The 19865-nt window shown below is 32.6% G+C and overlaps 2 pseudogenes; both read left to right on the top strand.

The window, feature by feature from the left end:
* Positions 1 to 6285, top strand: part of LOC120615147 (lysine--tRNA ligase-like) — a 28157-nt pseudogene extending 21872 nt beyond the window's left edge.
* A 5933-nt stretch (positions 6286 to 12218) lies between these two features.
* On the top strand, positions 12219 to 12336 carry LOC120615251 (uncharacterized; annotated as a pseudogene).
* Positions 12337 to 19865: the final 7529 nt, after the last annotated feature.

Genomic DNA, 19865 nt, shown 5'->3' with positions numbered 1-19865 from the left:
TGTCTCATTTAAAGCCTAGATGATCTTTAAGACAAAAAAAAATGCAACTCTAAGGGTATTAAACAGTAGACTTTTAAACATAAAGAATTTTAAAATGTTGAATAAATTGCATGCATAAACAAATAATCTCAGTAAGGAGAATGACACACTCAAAAATGTTTTATCCCTCTTATCCTAACACCTTGACATAAAGAACTGGAGACATGCATACCAAATAGAGATCGTACCCATGATTTCTTAGTTTGAATATAATGTTCAAAACATGTGAATTTGTTGGTTATATTTAACTCTCAGAAAACTTGATTTAGAACCTGAATTCTTATTTTCTCTCAAAGAATCAGAAGATTTGGCAACACTGGCCCCATATTTCATAGGACAGCAACTTGTCATACCTCCTTTCAGGTTATCTCTTTTAGATAGAACAAGGGTTTGTCTGTTGACCCTATAGCTCATTCTCGAATTTACCCTATTCTCCTGGACCTCATTTATGCTATAGTTTTTGTTTAAAGAAGAACCGAAATTACAGCTATTAACAATGATATATTTTATAATACCTGTTCTTATTTAAAAGCCACATAGTTAGGTTTTTAAGAAGCACACATGTTAGATTCTTTAACTATTCAAAAAGTTATGCTTAACACACCTGCCAAAGGACTGAAGAAAGCCACGAGCTATATTAAGAATCAAATGATGCTGTCCATTAGATGTTCTAATAAAGATAAAACACTTTCATAAGTTTTCAGGCATTATTCTTCTGTCTCAGAGAACACATATAGGAGTTCACAAAAGTCTTAATAAACCATAATGCTTCTGATTTTAATAATAATTTTTATCACAAAAAGCCATTACACATACATGAAAAAACATCCCTCAAGTATGTGTTTTTTAATGACTTCTGCAATTTTTTCAAGTTATTTGAACTTTTTATAATTTTTATGTTCATTTTTTTTGTTTATATGAGTTTTATATATTTTTGGCAGTTCTTTTCTTTCTGGTTCTCTAAAGTTTTTCTTTATTTCTTTTATTTATCTTTAACATTATATATCATTACTGTCTCCCAGAAAAAAAAAAATAAATGGTGTTCCCATTACTCACTAAAATAATCAGATTATACATACTTTAATAATTTCTAAGCACCAGTAGTGTAGTAAGTAACATGATTTTAGCTCTTTAGCAGTTGAATTAAAAAAATCAAACTGACATTTCACTAGCCACTACACTAAACAGGTCATTGACTGTGAGACACTTTTCAGGAAGCCATGTGAACCTACAGCCCTTATTAGCTACAGGAGCCTCATTAGCTTATATAGTAAGGAAAAAAGAAACAAAAATATCTCTCTGATTTTTACTCTAGAAGGAAGGGCTTCATGGATTAAAAAAAAAAAAAAAAGCCTAAACCGTGATTGAAAGTGTCTTAAACAAATGAGTTCACTGGTAAATTAAAAAAAAAATATGTATATATATTCATCCTAAAAAAAAAACATAATTCAAACTTAAAATACTAACATACAAATGATAATGATTCACTGATTGCTAATTATTCCAACCCTGCTCACTTTATGATAATGTGTTTTGTTGTTAGTAATAAGATCTAAACATGCCAATTAAATATTTAAACAGTTTTTTCCAGACTTCATACAGATTTTGTATTTTATTTGTTAATTCATTTTTTCTATTTGAATCATTAGGAGTTTGAGACCCAAAACACCACCTGTGGTTCTATTTTATTCCTAATGCATCCGTCATTTGCCATTTTAAAGACGGCATCAAAGGGAGACTCTTAAGGTGAATGTCCTCATTGTCATTCCAGAAAAAAAATAAGATATTTTCTCCTAGTGATGTGGTTTACATCTATAATAAGGCTAAGACTAATGTATTTCTTTCTTTCTTTCTTTCTTTCTTTCTTTCTTTCTTTCTTTCTTTCTTCTTCTTTCTTCTTCTTTTCTTTCTTCTTTCTTTTCTTTCTTTCTTTCTTTTCTTTCTTTCTTCTTTCTTTCTTTTTTCTTCTTCTTTTCTTCTTTTTCTTCTTTCTCTTTCTTTTCCTCTTTCTTTTCTTTCTTCTTTTCTTCTTCTTTTCTTCTTCTTCTTCCTTCTTCTTCTTCTTTCTTCTCTTTCTTTCTTTCTTTCTTTCTTTCTTTCTTTCTTTTTTTGAAATCTAAATGCTTAGTAGGGAGATAGAGTAGGACTTCATATCTGATAGGCATACTTTCCATTTTGCTCAAGAAATATAATTTAATTATCCATGGGCATTTTTTATTTATGTTTTACATTACATCCAGCTATTTTTCTGAGTCTTTGCAAGTATAATCATGATCTCTTAGATAATTATTAATGTGTATTTTTCTTAAAAATAAAATAAGCTTATCTTTTAGTTGAGTACCTTTTAAATGCCTAGGGATTTTAAAAATGCCCCTTATAACAAAAAAAAAAAAAGAGAGAGAGAGATAATTTTTTCTATATGCAGAAAATATTGAGATTAATAAATTAAATATCTTATGATATATAAATATTACATCTAAAAACTAATAACAAACAACCATAAAATCTACATCATATTTAGATTTTTCAGCATCTTTTTAAAAGTTTCTAAACTAAGTTTATGTCAAAAACTGGCTTGAAGGCAAATAAAAACCTGAGTGAATTTTAAGTAACTTTAGAGTATGACACATATTTTTCATGTCAATTTGCCCTTAAACAGACAGAGTCCAAGCCAGAGCTTTAAGTGCATTATTATTAAACAATAAACTTTCAGTTGACTAGTAAAATGTCCAAATGTTACAATTCCTTTTATAAGAAAAAAATATAATTAGACATTTTCTTTTTGCATTCTCTGGCTTTTAATTCAGCATGGGATACAGGAAGTTTTTTTTTTTTTTTTTTTTTTTAAACAATTGGCGTAGACAGAATTCATATTTACATGTGCAAAGTCATATGTTTCCTATTTTAACTATTGTATGGGTAGCAGAAATTTCACAGAGATCCAATTTTAAATCATTGTGAGAATATAAAAAAAGATCCAATTTTTGAATGTTAGAAACATAACAAGATTGAAGATATTAAACTGAATGTGAAAACATTAGAAGGTACTTCAGAGCATAAGGATGTATTAAAATTTTTTCAAGTAGTAATGATTTTATTTTCCATTTCAAAGATCTGTTTTTTTAATAGAACCCATAATTTTATGTTTTTTTTTAAACCTGAATCTCAAGAAATTGAAAATCGTTCCTTAAAATATAAGAAATGTCAGAAGAATATAAGAGAAAATAATTCAAAACACTACTCTTCTCTCCATGGCAAAAATCTCTTAATCAAATAATTTTAAGAGCTCTTGAAAAATTTAATCAGACTACTAAACACATTAAAAAATAAAAGATTTAATTGACTTTAAATGTAAACTCAGCATATCTTTTCACTTCATCTGCAATAAAATATACCTCATTTTTTAGAATAAGATTATTCATACTATTCTGGGTCAATTAATTCTCATAAATAATAGACTTTATAATTGAAAAATATAAATGTAATTTTTACAATATTTACTATATAGCATTCTAAATTTTTGTTACTCTTATTGTACGTTATCTTTATTGTTTCAGAAAAGCTGGAATTTTTAATTTCTTATTTATGTATAAGCATTATTTTGGTAATAATGAATGAGACAAAAATACTGATTTTTCTTAAGAAAATAGTGGAGAGTGAAGATCACTCTTGCCTTAGATATATAGCAGACATATCATTCAATCTTGTATAATTGTGAAAAATATATTGCCATTTAATAAAATTGTTTACTATCCTACAGCTTTTGTGTAGTTTAAAATCTAAAATATTAAGAAATAGTTTATTGGAAAGCTTGGAGCATTGAATAACATCTATCTTTCAATACTCATGCTACAGAAGAGCACTTAAATGGTTGTGAATTACTTCTACTTATGCTTGTTAATTTTGCTATTTTACCATTTAAAATGTATATGTGACAGTGAATGTGTTTATGTGTATATTTGCATAAACAATGTCCACAAATAATACACGAATATTAGAAATTGACAATTACTTTCTAAAATTATCTCTAAATTGGTTCTAATACACAAAATAATATAAATTGAGCTTCTGTAAGTTACAATTTAGATGTTATATCACATTTATCTGAATACATTGAAACTGTAATTGCAAATAATTAAACTTCTAATACACAAGTAAATTAAGTTGCTGAACCTAAAGGAAATTAGCATTGATTGCAGTTTGAGTAAACTGAACATATTTGGTAGTTCTGATTTATTGAGGTGGGAAATAGTTCTAAGCCCATTAACACAAAGATTTAATTAAAGTATGATTTTTAGCAACAAATGAAAGAAGAGAAAACGAACAAAAATATCGTTTTATATCGGTTATGAAAATTGCAAGAGCAGCACTCTCAAATTAATTCCAGGCAACTAAAAGAAAGCTAAACATAAAATTAGATTTTGTTAGACCATAATGAATATTAAAGAAACTACATGAATGGTATATTGATATTTCTTTAGATTTCATATCTGGAATTAAGACTGAACAATGGTGTATAATTTCTCGGAAAAACTATAAAATGGAGATACCATCTGCTTACTTCCTTAGATAATTAACCTGTCATCTTCCTATAATATTTACCCAATTTATGCAAAGAAAAAATATATTATGCCCATGGTTACCTAACATTTTCAGTAAAAGAGAATCTATTCAACTGAAAAAAATAATTTACACAAATCTTCATATCACTTTGTCTAAACACAACAAAGTTTTGTTGCAATTGAGTTTCATGGTCCTCCGCTGATAAGTTATTCTACTAAAAAGATCATTGAGCAAACAAAACTCCCATCTACTTTCATTCTTTAAGTCTATTTTATTTCATGACAAGTGTTTATAAGACAAATATAGTTCAGATTAATTAATTTTGTAGGTGAAAAATGTATTCAACCTGTTGCTGTATTTCTCATAATATAATTTTTAATGAATTAATCACTCATTTAAACTTCACAGTCTCTGACCTGAATAAAACCACTGAGGCTTTCACTTGAGAGTAATTCTGACTAAATTCACTAGTGGCTACTACAAGGCTTCTTAACAATATCTATTTTGAATTTTCCAGATTGATGAAACCAAAGTGAAGCCAATAAAAAGAAAAATATATATATTCATGTAGTATCCAAGCTAATTAAGACAAATTGGCTCTGACTTTTGGAATTCCATTTGTGCCCAAATTTTAAAGGAATTAAGATTACTAGCAATAATGCTTCTGTTCCTATTATCTCTATTCATTTCCATCTTCCTCTTACTTTTCCATATCATCTTTCTCCTCTTATATTATATTATGCTCTTCATATTAGTGTTGTTGCTCCTGGTAGTACTATAATTATTGCTACCATAAGATATTGGTGGTTGATGGCATTGATTGGATTTATGAAATTGGATACCAGTTCCAGAATGAAGGAACTGATTTGACTCACAATCCTGAATTCACCACCTGTGAGTTTTACATGGCCTTTGCAGGCTATCATGATTTCATGAAAATCATGGAGAAGATAATTTCAGGGATGGTGAAATACATTGAAAGAAGTTACTAGATCACCTACCATTCCAATGGCCCAGAGAGTCAAACCTAAGAGATTGGTTTAACCTGCCCTTCCAGAGAATCAGCGTGGTAGAAGAGCTTGAGAAAACCCTGGAGATGAAACTGCCAGAAACAAACCTCTTTGAAACGGAAGAAACTTGAAAAATTCTTGGCGATATCTGTATTGCAAACAAAAGCTATTGAATGCCCTCTAAATCAGATCACAGCCAGGTTCCTTGATAAGCTCATTGGGGAGTTTCTGGAAGTGACACTCATCAATCCTACATTTATCTCTGGTCACCCACAAATAATGAGCCCTTTGGCAAAATGGCACCACTCTAAACAGGGTTTGATTGAACGCTTTGAGTTGTTTGTCATAAAGAAAAAAAACATATATATATGTAATGCCTACACTAAGCTGAATGACCCCATGTGACAACAGCAACTTTTTGAAGAACAGGCCAAGGCCAAGGCCAATGGTAATAATAAGGCCATGTTTATAAGTAAAAACTTTTACACTGTCCAGAATATGGGCTGCCCCTCACAGCTGGCTGGAACATGAGCATAGACCAAATCACCATGTTTCTCACTCCAATAACATCAAGGAAATACTTCTGTTTCCTATCATGAAACCAGAAGACATAAAGGAAAATGTAGTAACTGCTGGTACATTGGAAATCATAACAGCTGTCACTTCTATCTAGAGAATAACAATTGCATATCACATAACTCAGGCATCTTTGCATTTCTGCAACAGATCAAAGACTCCAGGGGAATTCTTATATGTTGCTATCCATTTGACTATCACAGTTCAGTCACCAGAAGAGATAAAAGGAATTAAGAATTTCTTTTTCACTTCTTGTTATCAAAGAAACTGTATCTCTCTCTCTCTCTCTCTCTCTCTCTCTCTCTCTCTTTCTATATACATATACATATATATATGTATATGATGTATATGTATATGTATATATATACATACACACATATGTGTGTATGTATGTGTGTGTGTGTATATATATATACACATATGTATATATGTATATATATATGTATACATATATACATATATATATACATATATACATATGTGTATATATATATACACACACACACACACACATACATACATACACATATATATCAGCACTAGATCTAAAATGTATAAAGATAGAAAGATATACCAAGTACATTTTAAAAATTAAAGCACTAGAATTTCCAATACAGAGCCATGAAATAAAAGGATGTGGCTACTTGCTATTAGTAAGATTCACTACTTTGAGCCTTTACTACTTGGGAGAAGTCAGTAGATTTGTTCACAGAAGAAGTATGATGGTGATGAACAGGCAGCAGTTGGTTGCCTTAGTCGGACATTTCAGGTAGTTTATGTGAGTATGTGTCTTACTTTTATGTTTAGTTTTAGTTTTTGTTGTTTTACTCAGGAGATCAAGAATATTATATGTACATTGGGAAATAGAGAACATATCAAATAAGTGTCCAGTTTCTCAAGGGATTGGAGATTTGTAATAAAGGAGTTATATTAGGAAGAGACTTTGGACTTATTTGTTGTGAAGATAACAGTCTACAGTTTAGTTAAATAACACAAGTGGAAATCACTATAGGCCTGGAAGTCACACATTTCTAAACTATAAAGCATGTGACAGCCATGTGAGTTACGAATGCAGAGAAAGGAAAAATGTGGCTTTCCGCTGAAATAGACTGAGGCAATAATGTCTGTGAAAGAGTTCAGCAGTAGTAGTAGGACACTGTCTTGGAAAAAAACTCTTTATCACTTCATAAATTAGAAATAGGAAGATAGATTTTTCCATAATACTGAATAACAACAGTACTGTAAAGATAATAAAATAAGTAAAAGGTACATGAATTTCATGCTTTTGACTAAATTTGGAGTACATGTTATGTGATAAAACAAAATCACATCATAATTTCCAAATGTCTGAGGGAAATTTCCCATGTAGAAGACACTCAAAAAAGCTTTTGAGGTCATATTTTTATTAGTTTCTTATTTTGTTATAATATATTACCACAAAAGTCATGCAATACCCTAAAGTATATTAAAATATTGAAGTAATTAGATAAGAGTAAAATATTATCATGTGTTACATGGTTTGGAACAAATAAACAATATTAATTAAACAAAATTAATTAAAAAAATTAGAGCAATGTGTCTAAAAGGTAGGTTGAGTTGCAGACATACAGACTGGCAAAAAGAGTTTGGATAGTCAAAGAGAAAAAGGAAGATTTATTAGGATAGAAAAACAATTTAAGCAAATTAGGAAAAAGGATTATACATGTTTTGCAATAAATAAGAAGAATATCCTAGACATAAAAGTCTTTTAAAATTGGGGTAAAAAGATATAAGTAGCCTGACAAAAATAATTATTTGGTTCATTTGTTTAATCACTCAAAAAAAAAGTTATTAAATGTCTAAGATGTTAGACACTGTTTCAGACACTGGGTGTTTCAGCATTGAGTGGAACAATGAAAAGCCTTAGCACTCACGCTGTTTTCATACTTATCTTTACTATTATCAAAAGATAATATATATATTCATATATTACATAAAGCTTATCATTATACATAAAATTTATAATGTAAGTAATTAATATATTGAAGTATGATTCATGACATAATAAAAGCATACTTTTTAAAATTTCTCACCATTCTTTTAAAAATATTCAGTACGAAGTGCTTCTTCCCCTGTAACCAGATAAAAATTCCTCTGGTGCATGATTTGTGTAATCTTTTATATAAAAGTTTACAAGACTATTTAGATTGCAAATACAGCTTCATTTTTTGTATTCAAGATTTCCAACTTATTCAACTGTAAAACTCCTCCTTACCCACAGAAATGACATTTAAGCTCAGAATTATACCAATGTACCATCTGGGGACAGGCTTTGGCATCTTGTCTCTTCCATAAATAAAGATTTTGCAGATCAGAATCACAATTTTACCATTATTCTCTTTTTAAAGTCAACTTCTCTCCTCTTCCTCATTAGCTATAGTTAAGGACCCTCCCAGTGCTAGTATGGGAGGAAATGGAGAGATCGAATGTTGTCTGTTATGCACCCCTCCCCCTATACACATACACCTGGGCAGCTAACACTTCCTGAAAAGATGGTTTGAGGGAGTGCATCTTCATGTCTACCACAGTGCACCTATTTCATTTCTCAGCTCTGCTTCTCAAAATACATTTGAGTAACTGTGACTACAGAATTCTAGTGATTCTCTTTTCCTAAGGGAAAGCTTACAAAAGGAAGAATGTTAGCTCAGTCTGTTGAAGTTATTCTTGAGGCCACAATTTACACAGATCATCTCCTCAAAACTAAGATATATCAGGTCAAAATACTAATCACACATTCTCCATCTAAGAGCAAAATGAATTTGTTAAAATAATTATTAAGACTTTGTTTTTATTGATACAATATGATCAGAAAAATAGTTGGTACTGAAAGTATTTGTTGATAGATCCATCAATTGCATTCCTACCCATTTAAACTTGGTACATACAAATATGAATCTAGTATTGTATATGAAAATGCCAAAGAGTCTTGCCAGAGCCTCTGCATAAAGTGATGAATGTGGAGTACTTGTATAAAAAATAAATGGAGTCTCACTGCAGCATATGTAATAATTGCATATTTCTGATTGTGCACTTTTGTCCTGGCACTATACCACCTTGAATTTCACATTAAATAAAATGGCTCAACAACTGTTATGATATCTTAAAACAAATATGTTAGTGCTTCCTGTAAAGACAAACAAAATTTATTGCAGATGCCAAATTTTTATTACTTTCTAGCTAACGGAACATTTAAAAAAGTAAATCTAAATGTGCTCTTATTGGAAATGAAGATTACATAAAGCAAGTGTGAAAGCCAATTGTCTAAAGCACCTCAAAGATACCAAAATATTTTGGAAGTGGTAGGTCGCTTTTCATCCAGATAGGCAGAAAAGGAATAGCACAAAATAGACTTTTGCTCTTAAATAATTTCCCTCATTCTCAAGATTTTTTTCCCAAGTAGGGCAAACAGCAACTGTATTTTCTCCAAAGGGCAAAAGAAATCCTCTCTCTCTCTCCATGTCCCTCTCTCTGTCCCTCTCTCTGTCTCTCTCTCTCTTCTCTCTGTCTTCTCTGTCTCTCTCTGTCTCTTATTGTCTCTCTGTCTCTCGCTGTCTGTCTGTCTGTTTCTCTCTCTCTCTCTCTCCTCTCTCTCTCTCTCTGTCTCTCTGTCTTTTTCTTCTTACCAGAGAGAGTAGAGATTATTAAGAACTCTTGTGCTGTTATCTGCACATATGCAGGCAAGAGATTCTTAATCCTCACTGAACAATAAAATCTTTTGGAATTATGGTCAATTTTATCAATTCTCAGTCCTCACCTCTCACCATTAAATCCCTGGAGATGGAATGTCAGCAAGGTAACTCTTTTATTAAGACCCCTTCCCCAAGGTAAAGTCAGAGTTGAGAACTTCTGCTATATCAAAATATTCTAGAAAACGTATACACATATAACACATGCACAATTTCTATTTCCAAATTATAAAAATTCATCACTCAATGTACTTCACGAAAATGTTCAATCTCATATTCCTGATTAGTGGTTAAATAGTATTTAAATTGAGTATAACTTAACAAGAATAGATTAATGTGATATGATTGTATATAATGAAAAAATAATATTCTCTTTTATACGCCCATATTCAAGACATTCTAGAAGGCAAAATAAGCTATTTTCCACCCTACTGATATATATAAATGTAAATCCCATTCCGTTGGTGGCTTAATTGATTCAGGCTGCTATAACAGAACACCATAAACTGAGTGGTTAAAGAAAAGAAATATATTTCTCACAGTTCTGGAAGTCCAAGATCAAGATACCAGCAGACCCAGTGCCTGATAAGAATAATCTTCCTGGTTTGCAGTAGGCTGACTTCTAGTTGTGCCCTCACATGATGGAGAAAATAGAAAGAGGGAGAGTAAATTCTCTGGTCTCCTCTCATAAGGGCCCTCATCCCTTATAATGTCCCCACTCTTATCATCTAATTACCTCTAAAGACCCCCACCTTCTAATACCATCACAATGTAGCCTAGGATTTCAATATGTGAATTTTGAGAGAGACCAAAACATTTATTCTATAATAATGGACTAAGAGAGTCCATAACAGTTAGGTAATAGAGAACAGAAAAGGTAGTACTTTTCTGTTAAAAAAAAAAAAGAGAGAGAAATTATTCATTGAATCTTAAAATGTTATGTTAAGTGATTCTTCAATTGAAAACAAACTTTCGATTAAAAGAATTACTTAAAACTATAGAAAATGTGTTTCAATGAGTTTAAACTACTTTGACCACATTAATTATATAATACCACAAATTGTTTTATGAATAAAAATGATTTTATGTTATAGATAATATAAAATGTTCAAATTAATTTCTAACATTGATGTATTCAATAAATAAAAAAATTGGAAGTTGGGTTCTAAGACAGTGGTGTAGGTGGATGCTGAGCTTACCCCCTCACATGAATACATCAAAAGTATACTTATGTTTAGAGCAAATACTCCTGAGAGACAGCAATAAACCAGTTGAAGAGCCTCTGCACAACAGAGAGAGAGTGACCCCATAGAGAAGGCCAGAGAACCATGAGAGCTCTCCAGGGAGCTGAGGGAACAACCCAGGGCTTGAGGAACAGGATAAACACCATAGAGCAGGTGATAATTCTATGCAGGTTATCTAGCTAACAGGGCTTTGTAGCACATCCCCAGCAACCTCATCTGGAGCTAGACCCAGCAGAAACCCAAGAGTGCACAGAATGCATACAAGGGGATTTTTCCAGCAGGTACAACAGAATGCTGCTTCTTGCTCCTACCTAGCTATGAACACAAGGGTCTCCCCCACCTAAAGAGAGTGCAGGAGTATGAAGCCAACAGAATTTAGCAGTACCTGCTGTAGGCCTGTCCCATCCAGAGAAACTGTGGAGATAGTGGAGTGCTACTGTGTGCTAATGTAGGGCTCTCCCTCCTAAAAAGAGTGAAGAGCTAACAAAACACTGTGATGTCCACAGGCAGTACTGTCTGGTCCAGGGAAAGTACGGAGATAGTGGGCCACCACCACATGCACAAGCAGAGCTGCCCAGCCCAAGGAAGGTGCAGGATTAGAAGGACTTTTTGGTGCTCACATGCCATGATACCCAGTGTGGCATGGATGGGGTGCTGCTGGTCATGTGCCCATGCAAAAGTTCAAAACATCCAAAAGCTATGGATGCACATAATCTTGCTTCACCTGGAGAATGGGCAGAATGAGTCAGGCATGCAGAGTAGCCCTGCCCAGACCCTATTCTGACTGCAGATAACAGATACATACAAAAAACAGAAAGAAAATAGGTTGCTTTCTTGCACCATATACAAAAACAAACTCAAAATTGGTTAAAGATTTAAATTAAGGCCTGATAATCCTAGAAGAAAACAGGAAGTAAACTATCTGATATCTGTCTAATTAATATCTTTTTGGACATGTCTCCTCAAGCAAGGGAAAGAAAAACAAAAATAAACACATGGGACTATATTAAACTAAAAAGTTTCTGCATAGCAAAGGAGGCTTTCAACAAAACAAAAAAGCAGTCTATGGCCATGCCGCCCTGAACAAGCCTGATCCCGTCTGTTCTCGGAAGCTAAGCAGGATCGGGCCTGGTTAGACTTGGATGGGAGACCACCTAGGAAGACCAGGTTCTATAGGCATAAAAAATTTAAAAAAAAATAAAATAAATATGGAATTGTAAGCTGACAAGATCCTTGTAATCTGTGAGGTCAACCAAGTGTTGCCTTGCCTAAAAACAACAACAACAACAACAAACAAACAAACAAACAAAAAACACTGAATGGGAGAATATATTTGCAAATGACATATCTGATAAGTGGTTGTTATTGAAAATACGTAAGAAACTCATATGCGGTCAACATGGCGGAGCAGGTAAACACTGTGCTTGCCTCTCTCACAACCACATCAAATTTACAACTAAACTACAGAAGAGCCATCATTAGGAGTTACCTGAAGTCTAGCTGAACAAAAGTCCTACAACTGGAGACACACAGAAGACACCATCTTGAGACTGGTAGGAGAGGCAGAGACATAAAATGAGTGGTGCCCACACCCACAAGTGGCATTTGAGAACTGAGAGAAATATCTTGGCTGTGAAAATTCTACCAGAAGAGCGAGAATTCCCAGCCTCACACTAGGCTCCACAGCCCAGGGTTCCAGTGACAGAAAGGGAAGTCTCCACAACTTCTGGATGTGAAAACCAGTGGAGATTGTGGCTGAGTGAGATGGAGGGCTGATGGAGTCTCATACTTTCCTATTAAGGAGCCAGCATGTGGACTTATTTACTAACAAACTCACTCACTCAGAGCTTCAGTGCTGGGGCAGTAGCTCAAAAGGTGCCAGAACATATGGGAAGTAACAGTTGTCTGATTTCAGCATGAGGGCTGGAGGCAAATTTCTCTCAGACAGAAGTGCTGGCAGAGAGCATTGTTCCTTTGTTCAGCCCTCCCCACTGAAATGTTTCTTTCTGCTTGTCAACCCAGGCAGGCATCATAAATAAGTTTCCATTGCTGTAGCCAACGTTAGTTGTCCTGCTCTGATGATTCCCTGAGAACCCACCTCTCCCAACTTGGGTGCCCACTCAAGTTAGTTCCAGTGGATTTTCCATACAAACAGCCTGTCTTGACTCATGCTGTGAACTTTATTAAAATCTCTCAAAGGTTCACAAAACCTAAACAAGCAACATCTGACCTCAGCATATGCCATACTTCTTGATAAGCAGTCCCAAACTCTGCAATAACAGCAACAGGCCTCAGTTTGCAGCTTGGCCTATTGAGGCACATCCAAGGCCAGCATGGGTGGTAGTCATCTGTGGATTGCTTGGTGGCTTATACCAGGTGACCCCAGGCAGGGCACAGGCTGCATTTAAACTTGGTCTGCAGCAGGGCCTCTCCTAGGAGGCACTGGCCTGCACACCTAGTGCCTGGCTTTGGTCTGAGCTGGAGAACCAATCAGGATCACATATGAGGATGACACACCCAAAGGGCACACAGGGATGCCACTAGAGCCTGCTAAAATGAATCATGCTCTGTAGGGTCATCCCCTACACAACAGCTTCTCCAATGGTCATGGCCAAGGATCAATCCTTCCCACTGAGGAGCAAACAGCAATCAAGGCTCAACTACAATAGGAGGGCAAACACAACCCATACAAGGGACCAGGAAACTGTGACACTGACCCACAGCACACGTACCACATAGACCAGTCTATTAAGACCAGGAGACATATCAGCCCTACCTACCATATAAAACAAACATAAGTAGGCAGCCAAAATGGGAAGAAAGAAACATGTCCCAAATGAAAAAAGAGAGCAAATCTCTAGAAAAGGAATTAAACAAAATGAAGACAAGCAATCTATCAAATGCAGAGTTCAAAACACTTGTTGTAAGGATGCTCGATTAACTTAAGGGAAGAATATATGAACTCAATGAGAACTTTAAGAAGAGATAGAAAACATAAAAGTGAAGATAGAAATTATAAAAAGAGCCAGTCTGAAATGAAGAATACAATAACCTATATGAGGAGTACCTTAGAAAGAATTAACAGTAGATTAGATGAAGTGGAAAACTGAATCGGTGATTTGGAAGATAAGGTAACAGAAAACATCCAATCAGAACATCAACAAGAAAAAATAATCCACAAAAATAAGGATAGTTTAAGGGGCCTCTGGGACAACCTCAAGCATCCCAACATTCCCATCATAGGGATCTAGAAGGAGAAGAGAGAGAATAAGAAATTGAAAACATATTTTAAGAAATAACGACTGAAAACTTTCATAATCTTATAAAAGAAATAGACCTACAAGCCCAAGAAGTGCAGAGACTCCAAAACAAGAGAACCCCAAAGAGGTCCACACAAAGACACATTAGCATTAAAATTCCAAAGGTTAAAGGCAAAGAGAGAATAGAATCTTGAAAGGAGCAAGAGAAAAGCAGTTAGTTATGTACAAGGAAACTCCCATAAGACTGTCAGCAGATTTCTCAACAGAAATTTTCCTGGCCAGAAGGGATTGGCAGGAAATATTTAAAGTGATAAAAAGCAAGGATCTACAACCAAGATTACTTTAACCAGCAAAACTATCATTTAGAATCAAAGGACAGATAAAGAGCTTCTCAGACCAAAAAAAAAAAGAGCTAAAGGAGTTTATCATCACCAAGCAAGTATTACAGGAAATGTTAGAGAGACTTCTTTAAAAAGAAAAAAAAACATAAAAAATATGAATAATAAAATGGCAATAACTATATACCTAGCAACAATTGCTTTAAATGTAAATGGATTAAAATGCTCCAATCAAAAGATATGTTGCCTACAAGAGACCCACTTCAGATTGATTGAAAGATGAACACAAACTTAAAACAAAGGGATGAATGAAAACACTCCCCCTCGTCAAAAGAAAGAAAGAAAAGCTAGGGTAGCAATACTTGGACCAGACAAAATAGACTTTAAAACAATGGCTATAACAAGAAACAAAGACAGATGAATATATCCCATTTTTGGGTATTTATCTGAAGAAATCCAAAATTCTACTTAGAAGAGACATGTGAATCCATATGTCCATTGCGGCATTATTTATAGCAGCCAAGATATGGAGGCATCCTGGGTGTCCATCATGAATGTAAAGAAGAGGTGGCATATATATATACAATGGAATATTACTCAGCCATAAAAAAGATGAAATCTTGCCATCTGCAACAACATGAGTGGACCTAGAGAGTATTGTGCTAAGTGAAATAAGTCAGAGAAGAAAGACAAATGTCATATGTGGAATATAGAGAACAAGATAAATGAAAACAACAGCAACAAACTCATAGATACAGAGCATTTTGATAGTTGTCGATTGGAGGTCGGGGGATAGGTGAAGAGAGATGAGATTAAGAGATACAAATTGGTAGTTACAAAATAATCATGGATTGTAAAGTATATCCTGGGGAATATAGTCAGTAGTATTGTAATAACTATGTATGGTGTCAGATGAGTACTGGATTTAGGAGTGATCATTTTATAAGTTATATAAATGTCTAATTACTGTGTTGTACACCTGAAACTAATATAATATTGCATGTCAACTATAATTGAAGAAAATAAACTCATACAATTCTATAACAAAAATAACTAAATAAATAATCCTATCCAAAAATGGGCAGAGAATATGAAAAGACATGTCTCTAAAGAAGACATACAGATGGCCCACAAACATATGAAAAGATACACAACATCGCTAATCATCAAGGAAATACAATCAAAATGACAATGAAATACGACCTCACACCAGTTAGAATGGCTATTATCAAAAAGTCAACAAACAACACGTGTTGGTAAGGATGTGGAAAAAAGGGACTGTAAACTGGTGAGGCCCCAGTGAAAAATATGGAGATTCCTCAAAAAACTAAAAACTGTTATACCACACAATCTAGCAATTCTACTTGAGTTAAATAAAAAACACTAATTTGAAAAGATATATGTTCATTACATCATTATTTACAATAAAGAAGATATGGAAGCAAACTAAATGGCCACTGATAGATAAATGGATAAAGAAATGATATCTACACCCAGTGGAATATTATGCAGCAATGTAAAAGAAGAAAATCTTGCCATTTGCAACAACATAGATGATCTAGAGAGTATTATGCTAAGTGAAATAAGTCTGGCAGAGAAAACAAATATCATATAGCTTTACTCATATGTGAAATTGAAAACAAAACAAAACAAACAAAACAAAAACAGACTTATAGAAACAGAGCCCAAGGGGATATTTACCAGAATGGTGCTAGTGGGGGATGTGTAAAAAAGGGAAAAGAAATATAATCAATAACATTGTGATAAATTTGCATGGTGATAGATGATTACTAGAATTCGTGTCGTGATCATATTGTATGGTATAAAAATGTTGAATCACTGTGTAATAAATGTAACCATATAAGAAATAAATGTAACCAATATAAGAGTGTATGCCAATTATATTTATATACTTAAATATATTGATATATATTTTTAAAATATATTGCTATTCTTAAAATATGTAATCAAAATCTATGTTCAAGATAAAATTAGCATAATGTGATGCAACCTCTATTTTAACTAGGTTTAATGATTGTTCAAAAAGTAATTCTCAAATTATAAAAATCATATTATCCTTAATATGATAAAATATTATATTTATATTTACAGCAAGTTTTTAATAACTTTGATTTTTTAAATCATTCCAATAAAATATTCATAATATTTTTATATTAGAATTTTAAATAATTGTTACATGTGGTACATCTAAATTTTATCTCTAGTATTATCTTAAATTTAATAACATTTAAAAAAATTTGGGCACAAACTATTTTAAACTATTAGAAGAATATTAACCATTTCTAAGAAGCAATTGTCATTTTCACTATATTGACTATGGCAACAAGACTAGTTATGTGTGTATGACTTATTTTCAGCAGATTTATAATTATTTCTAAAGTAAGTGTATATATCTTAAAAATTAGCTATTTAAATTTGAAGTTGTAAATCATGATAACTCTATATCATAGAACATAAAATCTTTAAAACTTCCATTTTCTATATTTAAATTTAAATAATAGTTAGCATTCCTGACATGAAGAATCTTATAAAAGAATTCACTTACTGGAATAAGCCATCAAATAGTTAATATGCTGACCCACTAGCATTTCCCCCTTTTCCCTTCTGAGCAGAAAAGGATTTATCATAGCCAGAACACCACAATCCCTTTAATGCTTAAAGTAGGGGATGCTTCCAAATTGCATTTTCATCTTGATTGTAATCACCTGTCTCTTTGTTGGGTCTCTAGAGTTATTTATCTTGGTGTTGTTTTGGTAAAATCATTGTACAGCCACACAATACCCCCTACCGATTTTGGCATGAAGGTGATATAAATTTGCTTCCGTAATTCTAATCTTTCAACATGGTGACAGTCCTCAGTTAATGGAGCATTTGTAAATACCAAGGGCTGAGTTATGACAATATCACCACTGTAATCCCATCTATGGACGGTAAAGGTATATTCTTAGTTTGGTGATAGAATAATTCTAATCCTTCAAAGTTAAAATAGGAAGATAAAAAATTTTCCTTTGCTAATTTTGATTGATTTATAAATAACTTTGTTTCATGATTATACCCCAAATCTTCTCTTTTTACTGTCGCTTATCAAATATCCATCCCAAACTGCTAAAAATTAGCAGTGAGAAAATCTAACACACATAAACAGAGAAAAACTAGTGTTCACTATTTTCTGCTGACAATGTTTATAACAATACTGTAATAAGGCTGAAAAATATGAAGAAGTTATTACTGGCTTATTTAGGAGGATGAGAGAGGAAGAGCGAGAACAGGAGTGAGATAGTGACCAATTTGCAAAATTGAGTGGATTTTATAAGCAAAGTGGAAGCACAAAAACATTCTTTGTTAGAAGCAAATTGTCAACTGAATGCACAAATATGCATGTATAAGTACATTTCTTTTTAAATATTTTATTTATTTTTCAATTATAATTGACATTCAATATTATTTTATATTAGTTTCAGGTGTACAGAGTAGTGGTTAGACATTTGTATAATTTACAAAGTGATTACCTTGATTAGCCTAGTACCCATCTGGCACTATACTTAGTTTTTACAATATTATTGACTATATTCCCTATGTTGTACTTCACATCCCTGTGTCTATTTTTTAAGTACCAATTTTTACTTCTTAAACCTTCCTCCATTTTTCCCCATCCTCCCAACTCTCTTCTCATCTGGTAACCATCAAAATGTTCTCTGTATTTATGAGTTTGCTTCTGTTTTGTTTGTTCTTTTATTTTGTTCTTTAGATTCCACATATAAGTTATCTAGTCCAAGACTTTTATTTGATGAGAGTTTTTTGATTACTGGTTCAACTTAATTTATTTGTTGGGAATTTTTTGATTACTGATTTGATTTCATTAGTAATTGGTCAGTTTCAATTTTCTCTTTCTTCTTGATTCAGTCTTGAAAGAGTGTGTGTTTCTAATTATCTATTTCTTTCAGATTGTTGGCATATAATTGCTTGTGGCATTTTCTTATAATCCTTTACATTTTCTCGTGTCAGCTGTCACTTCTCTTTCGTTTCTGATTTTATTTATTTGAATTCTCTCTTCTTTTTCTTGATGAATTTGATTAAAGGCTTATCTTTTTTTTTTTATCTTTTCAAAGAATCAGCTTTTGGTTTCATTGACATTTTGTAGATTTTTAGACTCTATTTTGTTTATTCTTCACCGATCTTTATTATCTCCTTCCTTCTACTCACTTTGGGCTTTGTCTGCTATTCCTTTTCTATTTCCTTTAGTTTAAGATTAAATTTTTTATCTGAGATTTTTATTTCTTCATATAGGCTTGTATTGCTATGAATTTCCCTCTTAGGACTGCTTTCACTGAGTCATAGAGATCTATGTTGACTTAACATGGAACTATTATTTATTTATTTATTTATTTACTTCTCTGATCTAAAGAGTTTCAGAAATGCCTACAATCTGTTTTTAAAGACCATAATGGATGTATGGTCTCCAAGAAAAACTTCAAATTTTAAAAATATTTATAACCTTGCTCCTGTCCCACCAAAGAAAAGGAGGGTCTTGTCCAAGAAAAGAGCATAAATAAAGGACTATCCAAACACAGTCATCCAAAATAAAATTAATATTATTATTAGAAATCACAGACTACTATAGATAATGGATTTCAACATATTCTGACATTGAATTATTTTTATGCAATTTAACTAACTGAAAGAACAAAGGAAGTTAACTCTTGAACCATGATGGAAAGAGTTTTATTATGTTTTATTGACCACTCACTACAAAGAATATAGTTGGATTCCTATACTGGCCTTTCAAAAAATAATATAATACTTACACATCTAAATATTGTCTGGCTTTTTCATGTAATAAAAAATATTATGGAAAAATAGATAATTCAGTTTTCATCCCATATCTGGTTCCTCAAGCTCTTCATATTAGGATTGGCATCTTTTCTCTTGATATAATTTGAGTTTATCAGTGAATAACAGAATTCCGGAGTCCATCCTCTTACAGTTTTTAAATGTAAGATCTCCAGATTTTTACATCTTACTGTACAAATGGTCTCTGACTAAAGGACATAAAAGCAATCACTAAACAGAAAAATAAGAATAGTACTTG

This window comes from Pteropus medius, unplaced genomic scaffold (assembly GCF_902729225.1).
Source record: "Pteropus medius unplaced genomic scaffold, Ma_sr-lr_union100, whole genome shotgun sequence".
NCBI lineage: Eukaryota > Metazoa > Chordata > Mammalia > Chiroptera > Pteropodidae > Pteropus > Pteropus medius.
The sequence above is the reverse complement of the archived record's forward strand: the minus strand, read 5'-3'. Positions and strand labels throughout refer to the sequence as shown.